The sequence below is a fragment of the Varroa destructor genome, unplaced genomic scaffold (genome assembly GCF_002443255.2).
Source record: "Varroa destructor unplaced genomic scaffold, Vdes_3.0 BEIS01000003.1, whole genome shotgun sequence".
NCBI lineage: Eukaryota > Metazoa > Arthropoda > Arachnida > Mesostigmata > Varroidae > Varroa > Varroa destructor.
In genome coordinates, this window is record NW_019211456.1 from 43,666,248 (window position 1) to 43,680,453 (window position 14,206).

The 14,206-nt window shown below is 41.6% G+C and overlaps 1 protein-coding gene and 1 long non-coding RNA gene across 4 annotated transcripts in view; one reads left to right on the forward strand and one right to left on the reverse strand.

Annotated features, from left to right (window-relative positions):
- Positions 1–6,890, reverse strand: part of LOC111246453 (uncharacterized) — a 33,036-nt gene extending 26,146 nt beyond the window's left edge. The window contains exons 1-3 of the long non-coding RNA XR_015322941.1: positions 4,751–6,890; positions 3,243–4,373; positions 2,491–2,984 (exon numbers count right to left, since the gene is read on the reverse strand). This is a non-coding gene — a long non-coding RNA (uncharacterized LOC111246453). The remainder of the gene's footprint in view (positions 1–2,490; positions 2,985–3,242; positions 4,374–4,750) is intronic.
- Positions 1–14,206, forward strand: part of LOC111246448 (uncharacterized) — a 259,672-nt gene that overhangs the window by 69,168 nt on the left and 176,298 nt on the right. The gene's annotated exons all lie outside the window — the stretch shown is intronic.

The following is a 14,206-nucleotide window of genomic DNA, read 5'->3' on the forward strand; positions in this document are numbered from 1 at the left end:
AGTACCTGCTCTTTTGCTAGAGCACTCCCATAGCTGTGTAGCAATAATTATCCGCCATCTAAACTAATACTATAAGGATTGATACAACAATAGATCACGTTGTGTATATTATTACCGTAGCATTGAGGTGCTAACTTTTGGATCTCAGTAAAGGTTCGCATGACCGGTTCGCAAAGGATAACAACGACTGGTTCTCCTGATATCCTATGCGAACTATTACTGCTGCAACGACTTGCCTACTACCATCATCGATGACAATGGCCGTTTATGTAACCTACACGTATATTAGTTGCAAGTCCAAAGGAACATTTTCTAGCCGTCCTAGGATCACAGTTGTCTCTATCGTTACGCTTTGCTACACCGTATGAACTAAACAAAGCAGACGCTTCAACTAGTCAATAAATTGTTTGTCAGTAAACTGTGACCACACGCTCCCCTATTCGTCTATATGTTTCCATATGCGTATGCGTGTTTAGTTAGCGATCCATCGACTGCCTTCTCGATATCGCGCCACACTTCTACCGCACGCTCGATTACTTCGTTTTCCATTTTTTATTCACTGCTCGCTGTCGTCTCTTTACGGCGTCAACGGTAGTCGTATAGAGGCAGAGAATGGAAGGCTTAGGGGATCTTTATTGTCAAAGATATTAGCGCGCTAGCCGCGATCAACAAACAAAAACAGGCGCCGTACGTAACATGGGCTGATAATTTCGATGTCTATTCAGCTTTGTGACATTGGCAGCGGATGGCCTAAACACAAGAAGAAGCATCTGTTATTGTTGTATATACAACTGTTATCACTGCTGTGATATGATCAGGACGATCGGAGTCACTGACGTATAGGCACATAGCGGAGACGGCAAAACCTAGGCTGACGCACTCGCGACAATATGACTTCATTGATTCATATGTCAATTATAGTTTGTATCAATGTTAATAAAACTCGTGTATTTGCTTGTTATCTTTTCGTGTGTGACTACCCTTGCTGTTTATTGCCGGTGGCCTAGGGGACCACGGCCACCAAATCTACGTTTGTATCGTCCCTTTACGGGAGGTGCTTGCATACGGGATACATGCTTCTAGTTTCACGCAATGGCCTTCCTATAACAGATTGGCTGGTTGAATCATCGACATTTTCGACAATTAATAAATGCCGATCAGACATTTAGTTCAGATCGTCATACCGTACTGACACGCGGACGTAACACATTTGCAAGTATTGCCAATGAAAAAGGCGTCGGGTCAAATCAGCCGCTTCCCACGCCACTGTAACACATGTATCTACTCAGATCACAAGTAAAAGGTTGATTATATCCTTTGCAGAAGAAGGCTACCGAATACCGTATGAGTCTCTTTATGGGATCTACAGAGCTATCTAGCGTCGGAAGCAGACGCAAATAACGTTCGTTAGCCGATCTGGTCTTTTTTTTTCCTTTGTAGAAAAGGTGGAACTATAACGTTAGAGTGGAACCATCTATCAATTGCGCATCATGTGTATATTATATATAGTTTCATTACTAAGGACAAAGTTAATGAAATACTATTTTGACAATCATCTTGGTTGCTTGTCTACGGTGAATATATACTTCGAGTGTGGAAAACATTATCTAAAGTACTCTACGTTCTTTCTCAGTAATTTCTTAGTTTCAAACAGACGTGAGTAATTGAGCCCGCTCATCGGCCTAACGCAATCGAAAGTTGTTTTCGTGACGTTTCTAAATACATACTATATTCTATAATGTTGTTTAGATGGGAAAAACAAAGAATTCAATTGGCGATAATCACAATTTTGTCATTTTTCGTGCTTCTCCACAGAGAAGCATATTGGATGATGTTTACCTATCGAGTCCGTTGCGATATCAAAGCTCTAACATCTGTTCTTGTAAATGGACATCGTGATATTCGTCGCTGACTTGCGACTGGACCGTTTAGACGCTGTAGCGCTTTTAAGCGAAGCTGAACACCATATTGGTGTTAGCAGCGGCCGTAGTGACGCGGATCGTGATTGTCAGTGATGTAATATTATTTTTTTTCGTGTTTCTCTTTCAGGTAAGTTCAAATAATGCCCGGGCGCCAGCTGTTCTCGCATCGTGTATCGAATGACTCTTCACTTAGCTCGACGGGTAGCCAGTGTCAGCCATATACACACACACATATGGAATCGTAAAGGTCACAACGCATCTCAAGTTTATTTTTGATTGAAGCTATTCATCGTGTATGGAAATGTTACATTAAATAATAATAATAATAATAACAGTAGTAATTAATAATGGTAGCAAGTTTACAGTTAGAAAAACAACTAGGTCCCTGAATCTAGAACGCGTGTATATTAATCACTGTTCGTACTCCATCATCCTCATCGATCGACACTGAATATCATCGAAATGGCTTCCAATAAGTTAATGCGATACCCCAGTTGAGAAAGCCAATAGTGTACTTACAAACCTTACTATTATTACTTAGAAATGTGATCGTAGTGACGGTGCTTACCTCCATCGTCATTGCCCGAAGCAGGATTTTTCACGTACATATCCTGGTGGTGCTGGTTTCTATTACCGGACAGAGAGACTTTACGTACAAGTAAGTAAGACTACGTAGAAGCTGGCTGGTCGTCTGTCCGTCTGATCTATCTCAGTTTGCGGCCTACGCGTCTTCTAAGCATGTTCTTAAGCTAAGGGTATCTCAAAGCCAACTGATGTCGCCATTCTCCCATCTATGCATTACAGTTCGCTGCCTTAAGTACCTAAAGCTGATGAGGTTCTGCTACATCATTCGCAGTGAAGGGAGTAGCTTTGATCCTTTCGTCTTTTTTTTACGTGCCTGTCTGTTTTATTTTGTCTTCACTGAATTTGCTTTCGTTCCGGGGTAATACTGTCTGTCGTCAAACGCTGATGAGACGATTTAGTTTCGTGCGATTGTCGAGTAGGCATCGAAATGCGTGATGTCAGTCCTCAAAGACGTCATGAACAGAGACGATGAGGTTACTGTAAAAGGATGAGAATCAATCAGAGGAAGTCACCGCGTTTGCCACAATAACAAAGAATAAGGGTAGTTGTTTCATTTCGTTCCGCTTTTGTTGTCATTACTGTCCGATATTGGTACCTGATCAGTCTGAGTGAAGCCGGCAACTCTGTCGCAACACGGCTGTAATTATTGATTGAGTGAACCTGTAACGCCAGTTCGTTCCTCTCTCTTCAAGCTTTGGACAACCGATAACCACTGATAGAACTGCCTGCACTAACCCAATTCAATGCTCCTGTGTGGTCTATTCACTTGCCGGGGGCAGGACGTTTAGGGCACAAAGGATCACATGGTATGTGCTAGTCAACCAGATCTGACCCTCAATGCCCCGCCACTGAAGTGCTGGTACTTCTTTTATTGGTTGTGTGGTAGATTTTTGTTTGTCTATGTCTGTTGGCGATGGTATACCGACACTATAATCACTCGATCACTGGTATCAAATGCTGAGATGCCATTTGAAATGCAGATAACAACAGAATGAAAAGACCGAAAAAAAAACGGGCGCAGCCAACGAGACTCCGGCGAATCGTTGTTGTGCGAGCCACAAGCTTCAAGTAGCATCATCGTATAATAACTGAATGTTTGCCATAGGAATATAACCTAATAGATCAAATACAGAACAAAAAAACCTGAAAGAAACAAAAGAACCTGTGAGCATGTTTACAATTTAGTCGCTATTCTATAGGAGGTGAATTCTATAGAGCATTTTAGATAAACATTTATGACTTACGTTTACGCAAATAACAATAGTATGCTTCTTTACTCATGTCAGCTTTCGAATCTTTCTACTGCCAGTTCAACCTATACAGGCTAATTAGCATTCAACTCTTTGTGTACATTGAACATTGTTTGTGACTTTTCTTTTTTTTGTTGTCAAAACACAAATTTAAGACCAGCGTTACGGTGTTCGTGTGTAAACGCTTAACAAAATAGACTTTACGTGAGCCGGAGGGGTGTTTTCAGCTTCATCATATCGACGACTTCGTTGAAAACGGTTTTTGATGAAGGAAGCATCTTAGAAAACGGAAAATCAGCTCGACAACATGCACAGGCGCAGCAACCGGAGGTACAACATAAGGAAATCTGCTCTGGGTTTAACTGTTTTAGTTTACTATGTCAGGCAGTTAAAATCAATAGGTCATACACATACTTGTTCAGTTTTTTTTTTTGTTCTAACTAAGTCAGGCGGCAGCCTCGCGTAGTCCTTTGATCTGAAGTCCTTATTTATGTTGAGCTGATCCTTGATGGAGCGTTAAACTGCTCCGTGGAAGAAGCAGTATATTTCTAAAAGAGCTATATCGACCGCCGATATTTCAGTCGGTTGACAATGGCCTCATCGGTATGAAAGATGTCTGCAAACAACGATAAGGTCGAGGGTTCGCTGAGGCTCAAACGAAGGTATTTACACTGAACGTATACCTGTGTATCCGTCAGAGGTCTAGCAGCTCTGAACTTCGTTAAGATGAATGCCACTTATATATATTCATGATTTACAAGATCCAATAATACCTCTGTACCGATCAATCACTACATTGCTAGGGTAATCAACTGTTTAAGGAAACGAGGCCATTTTACAAATAACTGCTTAGATAGCGTAGAGTGTTAATAGATGACACTACTAAGAGAAATTTCCTGCAACATTATGCTATCACCGGGCCTTCGTTATACACAAAACCATGTTCAAGTGAGCTCAGAGACACTTTGTCATATACACCACATTGAAGCTTACTTAATCAGGCTGGCGGAAAGTCCTGCTTTCGCATGATTCCTTCACATTCGACCATTTCTTCAGCCGCCGATCAGAAGCGAGACTCGAGTTCAGCGCAGGCACCTACTTTATACAGAAAATGTCTATGAATGGAAGCGTAACAAGGCATAAATGTTTAACATCTACAATAAGTCAGAAAGTGGGTGGCAAACACAACGAATCAAAATCTCAATTCGCGATTCATTAAGTACTGAAAATGTCTCCTTGTTTTTTCTGCATTTTGGTCTAAATTGGTCGTTCTTGAAAGCTGGAAACATTTCGATCATCTTTTAACTAAATTGATGATATTATATAAGTCTCGCTGTAGATGAAATAACCATAAATTGGGTGAGTTCTTTTGAAAAGTGTAAAACTACCATCGCAGTAATATGCGTAACCTAGTATTACAAAAATATAAATTCTAAAGTATAAACAAATACTCATTCACAAGGGTGGGTTAAGAGCCCCGCCGCAAGGTAATTTTTGTTCTGTCTGTGACCAGTGTGTTTTGGATTCTGGCTTCTTTATTCCAAAGGTATTCCATCTATACAATTTTTTTATGAACGATATCCAAGCAATGAGACAACACTTCAGACGGGCCTTATCAGACCTATCTGGAATTTCCTCCAACAGATTTTTAAAGGTGGTATGGTAAAAGTTTGCCATTGTCACCGTGTGCTTGCGCTGAAATTCGAATCAGCAATGGCCGTATGTTCGTGATCTATATAATATTATAGCTCGGTATATTATAACGTTCGGCAGTGGACCAAATTTTGTAAACGATCACACTGAAAGTGCTAAGTACTCTTTTTTCTATGTGAAGCCTTTCGTTTCCCACAAGCATATCGAAAGGACGCTATATTTAAGCAGTCTATGCTCCGCTAAGAACACCCTGTATCTGTGTATCAAAATACTAAAGCTTTATCGGCAAAAGCAACAGCAGCGTCAATTATTAGACTAAATCCTATACTCGTTCGTATCTCATCGTACGTTTTTTACACAGCATCTGAGGATATTCTGTACCTTATTTTGTCTATGTACTTCTACTACGTACGGCCAATGCGCAGTAGTTCGCTGTCCACTTGTGTGTCCGACGTCAGCGTCGGCGATTAAAAGCCGATATATCTGTAGGTTATACAAATGCCCATTATCCTCGTCGATGATATATATATATATATATAGCATCTAGGATAATAGGCGCATGTATGTATCGAACATAATGGGTTTAACACTCACATCGAAATACACGGGCTTTCTATAAGGGGACACCATTCCGGCCGAACAACATAGCGCAATGTATCCCATCCTTTGTTTTATCTTTTTTCTATTTTTTTTTTTCTGTCGCTGCTGCTAGTACGCTTGTTACCTGCCGTTGCTGTGGCTGGCAGGCCTGTACTTTGTTTGAAAAGGCTCAGTCCTTAATGTTGTTTGGTCGTTTGTTTGAAAAATGACCTGTTTCCTGTGTACCATCAGTCAGTCGTTGTTCAATGAATTTTTGATACTACCACTCCCAGTCGCAGCTATTGCTTGCTTATTGGTCCGCTTGGGGCTGGTATAGCAACGACAACTCGTTCTAGCGCCATGGCGACGATGGCGGTAGTTGTGTCGATCACGTTGCCCGCAGTGGCTACGGGATGATCCTCATAGAAAAATGTAAAAAGTTAAATAATCAGCTCTTGTTGATATAAATTAGCCTGTTGAAGGTTGTACCTATCCTCTCGCAGGCGTATGATAAGTGACAGCCAACAAAGCAACGGGCGATTGCCGCTTATTAATGAATATATCAAAAAGACACATACATGCACAGAAACGAATTTTCAATGTGGGGCGCAAATTTAGCATGACAGATGTTTCTTGCCCAACAGAGGAATGCACACAGACACTCCAGCAGCTAATTTGTATTTCAACCAACTGTTGCAATACTGTTGAAACCACCCATCTAATGTTTCGCTCATACTGCACGTTTCGGATGCGTCCACATACTAATAATTACAATAGCAACACTGGCCCTCGGTTGTGCTAGATGTAATGTTATATATGTTCTTTTGTCGTGCCCCGTTGAGTCATCGATACGATCTTCGCATATCCATCTATGAAGACATAACAATTCTCAGGTATCGAAAGGGGTGGCGGCAAAGTCTTTGCATATTAATACATGGTCGATGTTGCTGTCGTCTGCCAGCAACGAATTAGATATTCTCTGTTTATAAAAAAAAACTATAAATATTGCATGACATACGCGCACTCTACCGTTATTTCGTTTGTGAGTGTTTGTTTTCGAAAACAACTGATATTGGTACACGCTCCATATATATTCTCGATTTTTTTATAGATTGTGGTGGCATAGCCGTCCCATCTTTATGCAGCAACCCTACAGATAAACATATTGCACGTGACATCAGTATTACATGCTACTTCATAAACTTCGCTTGTTCACTTGGAAAAGCTTTCTGACAGGGAACAAATAGAGAAGATACTGACCGCGCTCACTTGCGGACAAACCACGAAAACAGAGCCAAATGTATAGCCTGAGGACTGATGCAGGACTTGGATCATTCTCTGATCCAACTATAACCTATTTTACCCTAGTAATAGTCAGATGAAACACTGGAGCTGTTTGTTTACGTTGACAGGCGGCTAACTGCATCCTTACTGATACGATTACATTAAAGTTAACTACCGGAACTTCATCGCGCTATCCTCGAGTATATCGCCTCTATCGTTTGTGTGCTTTGAAGCTATGAGCTTGTTTTCGTTGCTGTTGTATCCTGTGATAGTATAGCTGCGTCCTTTTTGCTCCATCTCTTACAGTCATGCGTATTCTGTGGTATGCTTTTTTCAAGTGGACGAGGACGACAGTGTAAATACTCCACTTAAGTTTATACCGATCTAACTGCAACATGAAAATCTTTCTCATCATTATACATTTAACAGCATATATATTATATATATATATATATATATATGCGTGTATGTAGACGCGCATTTCCATACGAATAGTTTATGTTGGTTTTGTTGCGCGATATCCAGTAGCGTTTCAGATTGCTGTTTCCTTTTTCACACATTTCCTAACTGTCCGAGCAGGAATTTAATCCTTATTAAAAAGCAATCCGAAAAAATATCAAATGTTTTTAATGTTTTTAATGTTTTTAACAGAACTTCCGTACCACTTGCTCGACAGGACCTTTTAGAATGTAATATTTCTGGGCTATTTAGCTATGTCGGCAGAGTCCTCGAATGGCAAAAAGGTAGGTAAATCCAATATAGTTTAATATACCTGATACATGGACGCATGACAAAATACTAATTTTTCATATGCAGTGTCGCTTGATATGTTAGAAAATGAAGCTTTTACAATTCTGCTGTCTAGTCTACTGGATCTGAGATAGGGTATTAGGCACTATATGGCACGGAGCATATGTGGTGGCGCATGCTGCAAACATGCGCACTTAATGAGATAATAATTAAGAGAGAATAAGTACTTAAATGAGACACAATTGTCGGCATAAATGGTCAGGTGATAGCACCGTAGCATGTCTTTGATATATGGGTTGAAGACCAACCTAGCTGAACAAATCTCGTTTGTAGAAAGTCGTCAGAAAAATATGTGTTTTACGCAACGGCACGGCCACTATACGTGTCTGTAACTGCACACACGCGTATAACGTTTATGCATACGCAGCAGCAATATAATAACACAACAATGAATATGAATAAACAACATAACATTGTTATATATTGGTTTTAAAGTATATCATAAACAGCATAGAGGTTACTCCTACAGTTAAACGAAGAGCATCACGACAATATGTATATAAGCATATATATAAGAAATTCTGTGTAGATCGCGATCGCCCACCGCCACCCGTTTTATAAAACACCGTCTTTGTTATGCAGCCTTTTCCGTCTTTCATTCTAACTAGATGCCCATAACATACACACACAGAGTTGCGACAGTATATACAGATATTGTCGACATTTAGTATATACTACGATGACCTGGAATATAGGACGAGTGTCCTGGCGGCCAAGGTCTTCTGAGCAGAACGAAAGAACGACGACTCGCGAAAATTTCACACCGTGCTTTGTAATCACACAGACCGAAGGCTACGTCTAGAGAACGACTCGCGAAATTGTTTTTGTTCTTAATTAATTTTGGCTATCCATGCATTTACATCTGATTAAACAGCAATTACGAAGGGCCATGTGAATTGAAAAGAAGGGCATTAGTTACCGAAGCTGCCGAACGGAAGCAATCAGACGGTCTTCGTCTGCTTCGGTATAAATCTAATCTGTGCAGAGTCTTTCGACAGCGTTAAATTGGGAAGCATGCGTACGCTGTGAGTGGTGATGGATCCAATCCAATATGACCAAATGTGCTATCCTGCCTTAAGCCGCTTCATTTGCCGACTTCATTGAAGTTCATTGAAGACAACATTCACTCGATATTGAAGCTGATCGCACAAATCGCAGAAGTACAGTTTCACGATCTCAATAAGCTATCCATACGGCATTGAACTGCTCGTCGTTTAATTGTCGCTTGATTCTGTTTCGCCCCTTTCGGAAGGTGATTTCTATTAATGTATTATATTCTTGTACCTATTGCGCAATGTTATATTATACTAATATAGATAATGTGTGCTTAAACCTTAACAAGCAATGTCGTGGTAACCTCCATTATAATCTCTGTCATACGCCTGTGAATAGAATAATTCCTAGCTATTTCACATATTTGTTATATAGTTCCAGTTGAAAACGTCTGTTTCCACAACAACTTTAAATTCGAGCCTGTAAACGTATTACCATGACGCTAATATAATGCCCTATGCTTTGTTTGAATACGGTATGATATCATGCTGTCCTGACACACCAACAACTATGTTATTCCAGCACTTTGCAGAATTTAGCAAGATTGTGCACAATACGATGATGACGTTGCATGTCAATAATATATGTTTTTTTTTTTTTTTCGAGATCCATTTATATAACATACTATTACATATGGTGCTTCGTAAGCATTTCTAGAGGCCTGCAATTTGGCTAAACTGACGCGTTGGCAAATGGATAGATTTATTTAGCTGTTTTTGGTGTTTCTATTAATCCTATAATTGACAGAGGTAACTCAAATTTACTAAATAATAACCTTATAACAAGCTGTCAAAGGGAATTTTCCCTAAGCCATTGATGATGATAAGCATAACGTTGCTGTATATGACCGCAAGAGCCTTCTCGTATATTACGTATTCCATAAGGGGCCGTCCTTGAGTTGACAGTGTCAGTCTTCTCGGCCACTGAGCTCGCTTGGAGTTTTTCTCTCCAAATTCATTCTACCCTTGTTTCATCAACACCCAGCGCACCCAGTAACGGACCGAACATGCGGCATGCCATGGTGTAGTTTCGATCTTGAACGTTATAATCATCAGCTTGTCGCGTCGATGACAAAGCAGGAACAAGAAACGAAAATATCAACGGAATCGCGCCAATGTAGCTCATTGTAAAGAAAAACAAACCTTTTTTCGGTCGTCGCCTTCCCACAATTGCGCCACTTCGTCGTAAAAAAATCTGTCCCACTGTCTTACCGTTTACCCCCGCCCCATCTGGGCCGTTTGGTACGTCCAGTGGCCGACGAGGTACAAAGTACTACAGCTGCTGCCTTCGTTGTTGCACCCTAGCGCGAATTACGACGACTTCGCCAGAGAGAAAATGCACTGTGTTGTTTGTATTATAGCTAAAGTGAACTCATGGCTATAGCCAGACATGGTTGGTTAATAACAATAACGCATAGCATAGCTAATATGGTGCGTCCATCTTCTACCACTATCACAGTAGTTCCGCCAGTGATCTGAGGGGCTACGGATCTCTGCTGCATGCTGCTGTACTCCTGCTTACGCCGCTGCTTCGAAGGGACATGCCGAAGTTCACACGGCTTCCCTGCGCACCAGCCGGCGCGACGGTGGCAATCACCCGGCAGCTGTTTCGTATATCGTCGTTCTCTCGGTGTCCCCAGCACTGGTTGCCGCTACGAGCGTACATAACAGCAGCATCATTAAGCGACAACGCAATCTAGTCCGTTCATTCATAGGATGACCGACCGAGCGTCTTCTTAGCTACCAACGTCGCTACTTAACGTTGCCGTTCCCACAACCGTGGGAGAGTGTCGGAGGTCCCACTCGGGAGTCTATCGTTTATACCGACCAGCGACTATAGTACCATTGCTGCGGCCTACCAGCGCCAGGTGAAGGGACAGCCGCTGAAGACTATGACAAAAAGTTCAGCAAGCAGAGAGCAGGTAAAACGGAAACGCTCGTCCGTGTTGAAGATGTGTATTGTTGTTGATGTGCCAGTCAACGTGGTTATTCGTTACCAGTCGCGACTACGATTTTTTGTTTCGTGTCAGTTATGACGACGCTGAGAAGCAATGTCACTCTGCGACACTTGTTTATCTGCTTGTCTGTTGTCGCTCGCTGCTGCTATTAGCCGTAAATGGCAAGAACACTCGTCGAGGCTACTCGAGTTTGCAAGGCGAACATCAAACACCAACTGGCGGGAAAATTCAAGCCTGGAGAAAAAGCCAACAAGAAGTCGCCAGTTGAGAAAAAAACATGCGTATCAAGCAATTAGCGGTGGCAAAAACGACCAACGACTGTGACGGAACTAGCCGGCTTTCCATCCCTCTATTAACTCATATATAGATACTCGGTTCCTCCATATGGCTCGTTCAGTTGCGACGACGACCGTAGTTGCAGCTATTGCCGCTGTTCGTTCTTCTCGAACGAATACTTCGAACTTCAGGAAACGACTGCGAATAGGACCACAATATGGTGGTCGAGTCTCAACCACGTCCGTTTCGCTGAAAACATACACACAGACATATGCGTGTCGTAACGTACAGCACGAGCACGAGGCGAGGCACAGCCGTTGTAGCTATGTTCTTTATGGTGTCTAGCCATGACGTACCAGCTTCAGCGGCAATGGCGGCTAAGTTAGCGCTGCTGTCGCAATCGCAGCATCAGTCCCCTCGATTATGTTAGATACGATCGTGAAGAGATCAGACGATATGCAAAGCGATGGTACTAAGAGACCAGAGAAGGGACCGTTGCGTCGGTGTTATGGCCGTATTCATCAGCACGGCTGACATGATTGGCGGCGGCAGCAGCAGCGGCGACCGTACCATTGGAACTGTGGTAAATGTTCATCGTGAACACAGAGATACAATGAGTAACAATACGTTTAAATATGTGCTGGGAGGCTGCTAGCAGCAGCTGTTGCTGATTGGATGCAACTTGATGGCGCGTTATATCGTGCAGCATGATATGGGTTGTGGTACAATGGACTGCTGCATAATGGAAACGTTTCTTTCCTGTTAAATAGCAAACAAATGAGAACAGCTTTCCGATGTTTCGTTATGACACAGCGTCGTGGGTGTGTCCGCTGGTTTAGGCGGAAGGATTTACTTGGAGCTAAAAATATTTATTAGGCTTGTTTGGATTATTATTTCTTCTCCTTCTACCCCACCCGAAGTTTTCACTATATCGACATTTTATCGGTATTTTAAATAATAGCGAATTATTTTTCAAGTGATCCGTACGTTGAATTGGCTAAAGTAATTGTGATTCTCCTTGTCGACTGACGAATTTATGATGTATATAGGCCAATGTATGATTTATTTATATCTATTTTATGATGTATATATACAATATTGGCCTTTTTCAAAGTGTTAATTAGAGATGTTCTCACCCGCTCTCAACACGATGTCAAGTAGCTTCCGAAGATATACGTACATACTTGATGCGGGTGCAATCGGTGACGTACAGTGCGTCCTATTAGGACATGAATTTGCTGCTTAGATAAACAAAGTAGAATTTGTTCATATTTTGTTATCAAATTTTGGTGAGAATTCATATAATTGCACTATAAGACTCTATGAAAAAACAATAAACATAAGAGCTGCAAATATCTTTGCTTGTCCGGTACGCAGTGACCTGTTGACCTTTTGGTGGGTTAATGCAATGACGGTCAGGATTCAGACTAGCCAACACGTAACGACTGAAATCTTCGTCCAGACGTTATCTGTTTCCTCTCTGTTGTGCCGTTCTCCGTAAAAATACTGAGTAATCCTTTTCTCACCTAGAAAAAAGATAACGACCGTTGATAATGGCCGTGCCATATAAGTATATGCTGACTCAAAAGTAGGAATACATCACCAGCGTGCTAAGAGTGCACCATGAGATATATACTATAAGAAATAAATGAAATTCAAAGGAGTACTTAAGCATGCATTATCGGATCAACAATAGGTACATAAAAAAAAAAAACGATGGATAATACAAACCAAATTGACCTTTTCACAATCCTATGTTTACGTAACCACCCCGCCTAGATGTGGTCATTCGATCTCGAATAGCTGTACGTACTCGAAAGTCCGTCATCAAAAGTAGGTCGCGCGCGCAAGCCACGATCGCAATTTTGCCGAATGGAAACTAAAGAATATTTGCTCCGGTTTAACAGCTTCTGTTTAGGCTGATGCATTGATTGGAAAGGCTCTGCTGGACATAATCACCAAGATACGCAGATATACATGGAGTCTATGCCATGTTGTCCATAATGAGCAGTTCTAATAGATGGTACAGAATTAATAAAATTAAAATGTTCATTGGTTTGTTCTGCGTGGTACACGAAATTCACTGTTAATCGTTGCATCATAGCTACTCGTTTTTTGTTCCTCATTTTATGGTTCGACTATTCCGCCAAAAATGGTGACTTTGATTACACGGTACTCGATAGAAATGCATTAATTAGCGTTTCGTAGTTGGTCGGTTGCTGAAAAAGAACTTCTATATAAAATATGTCGTTTTCTTTTCCTTCTTCGTACTTATCCAAGCAAAACCAGACGTGCTCGTAACTAAGCAACTGCCACCAGAAGTCGCTACTGTCCCAGCCGCGGAGTATCGCTACGCCCAATACGAACAGAAATACGTACAGAGCTGAAGGCTGTTTTTTGTCCACAAAATGCATTTCTGTCCTTTTTTGCAGTTGCTGTAGCCACAGCAGCCATACTGACCGTCATTTTTTATGTTTCTACATTAAAGAGATTTTCATGCGCCTACATCGTTGGGGCTTCGCCTGTCAGCTTAGGGAAGATCTGTATTATTGATATTCTTCCCTGGGAGCGGTGAGGGGTTAGGGGGGGGGGGACTTGTCTCTCACGCATTTAAATCCGGTGTGTCTCATGTTAACCAAATGGATGTGGACACACAACGACGTCTGCTAATAGAAGTGTTATGTTGTCCTGTCGCTAATGCACTGGCAATAGAAGCGGTTATGCTACTGGACTTTGTCCGTCACTGGAGTTTCTGTCGTCAATTGGCCGTTGTTTTTCGTCTATCGAATTAGCTAAGATGCAATGGCGGACGACACCGCCGCTTCCAACGAAGTCGT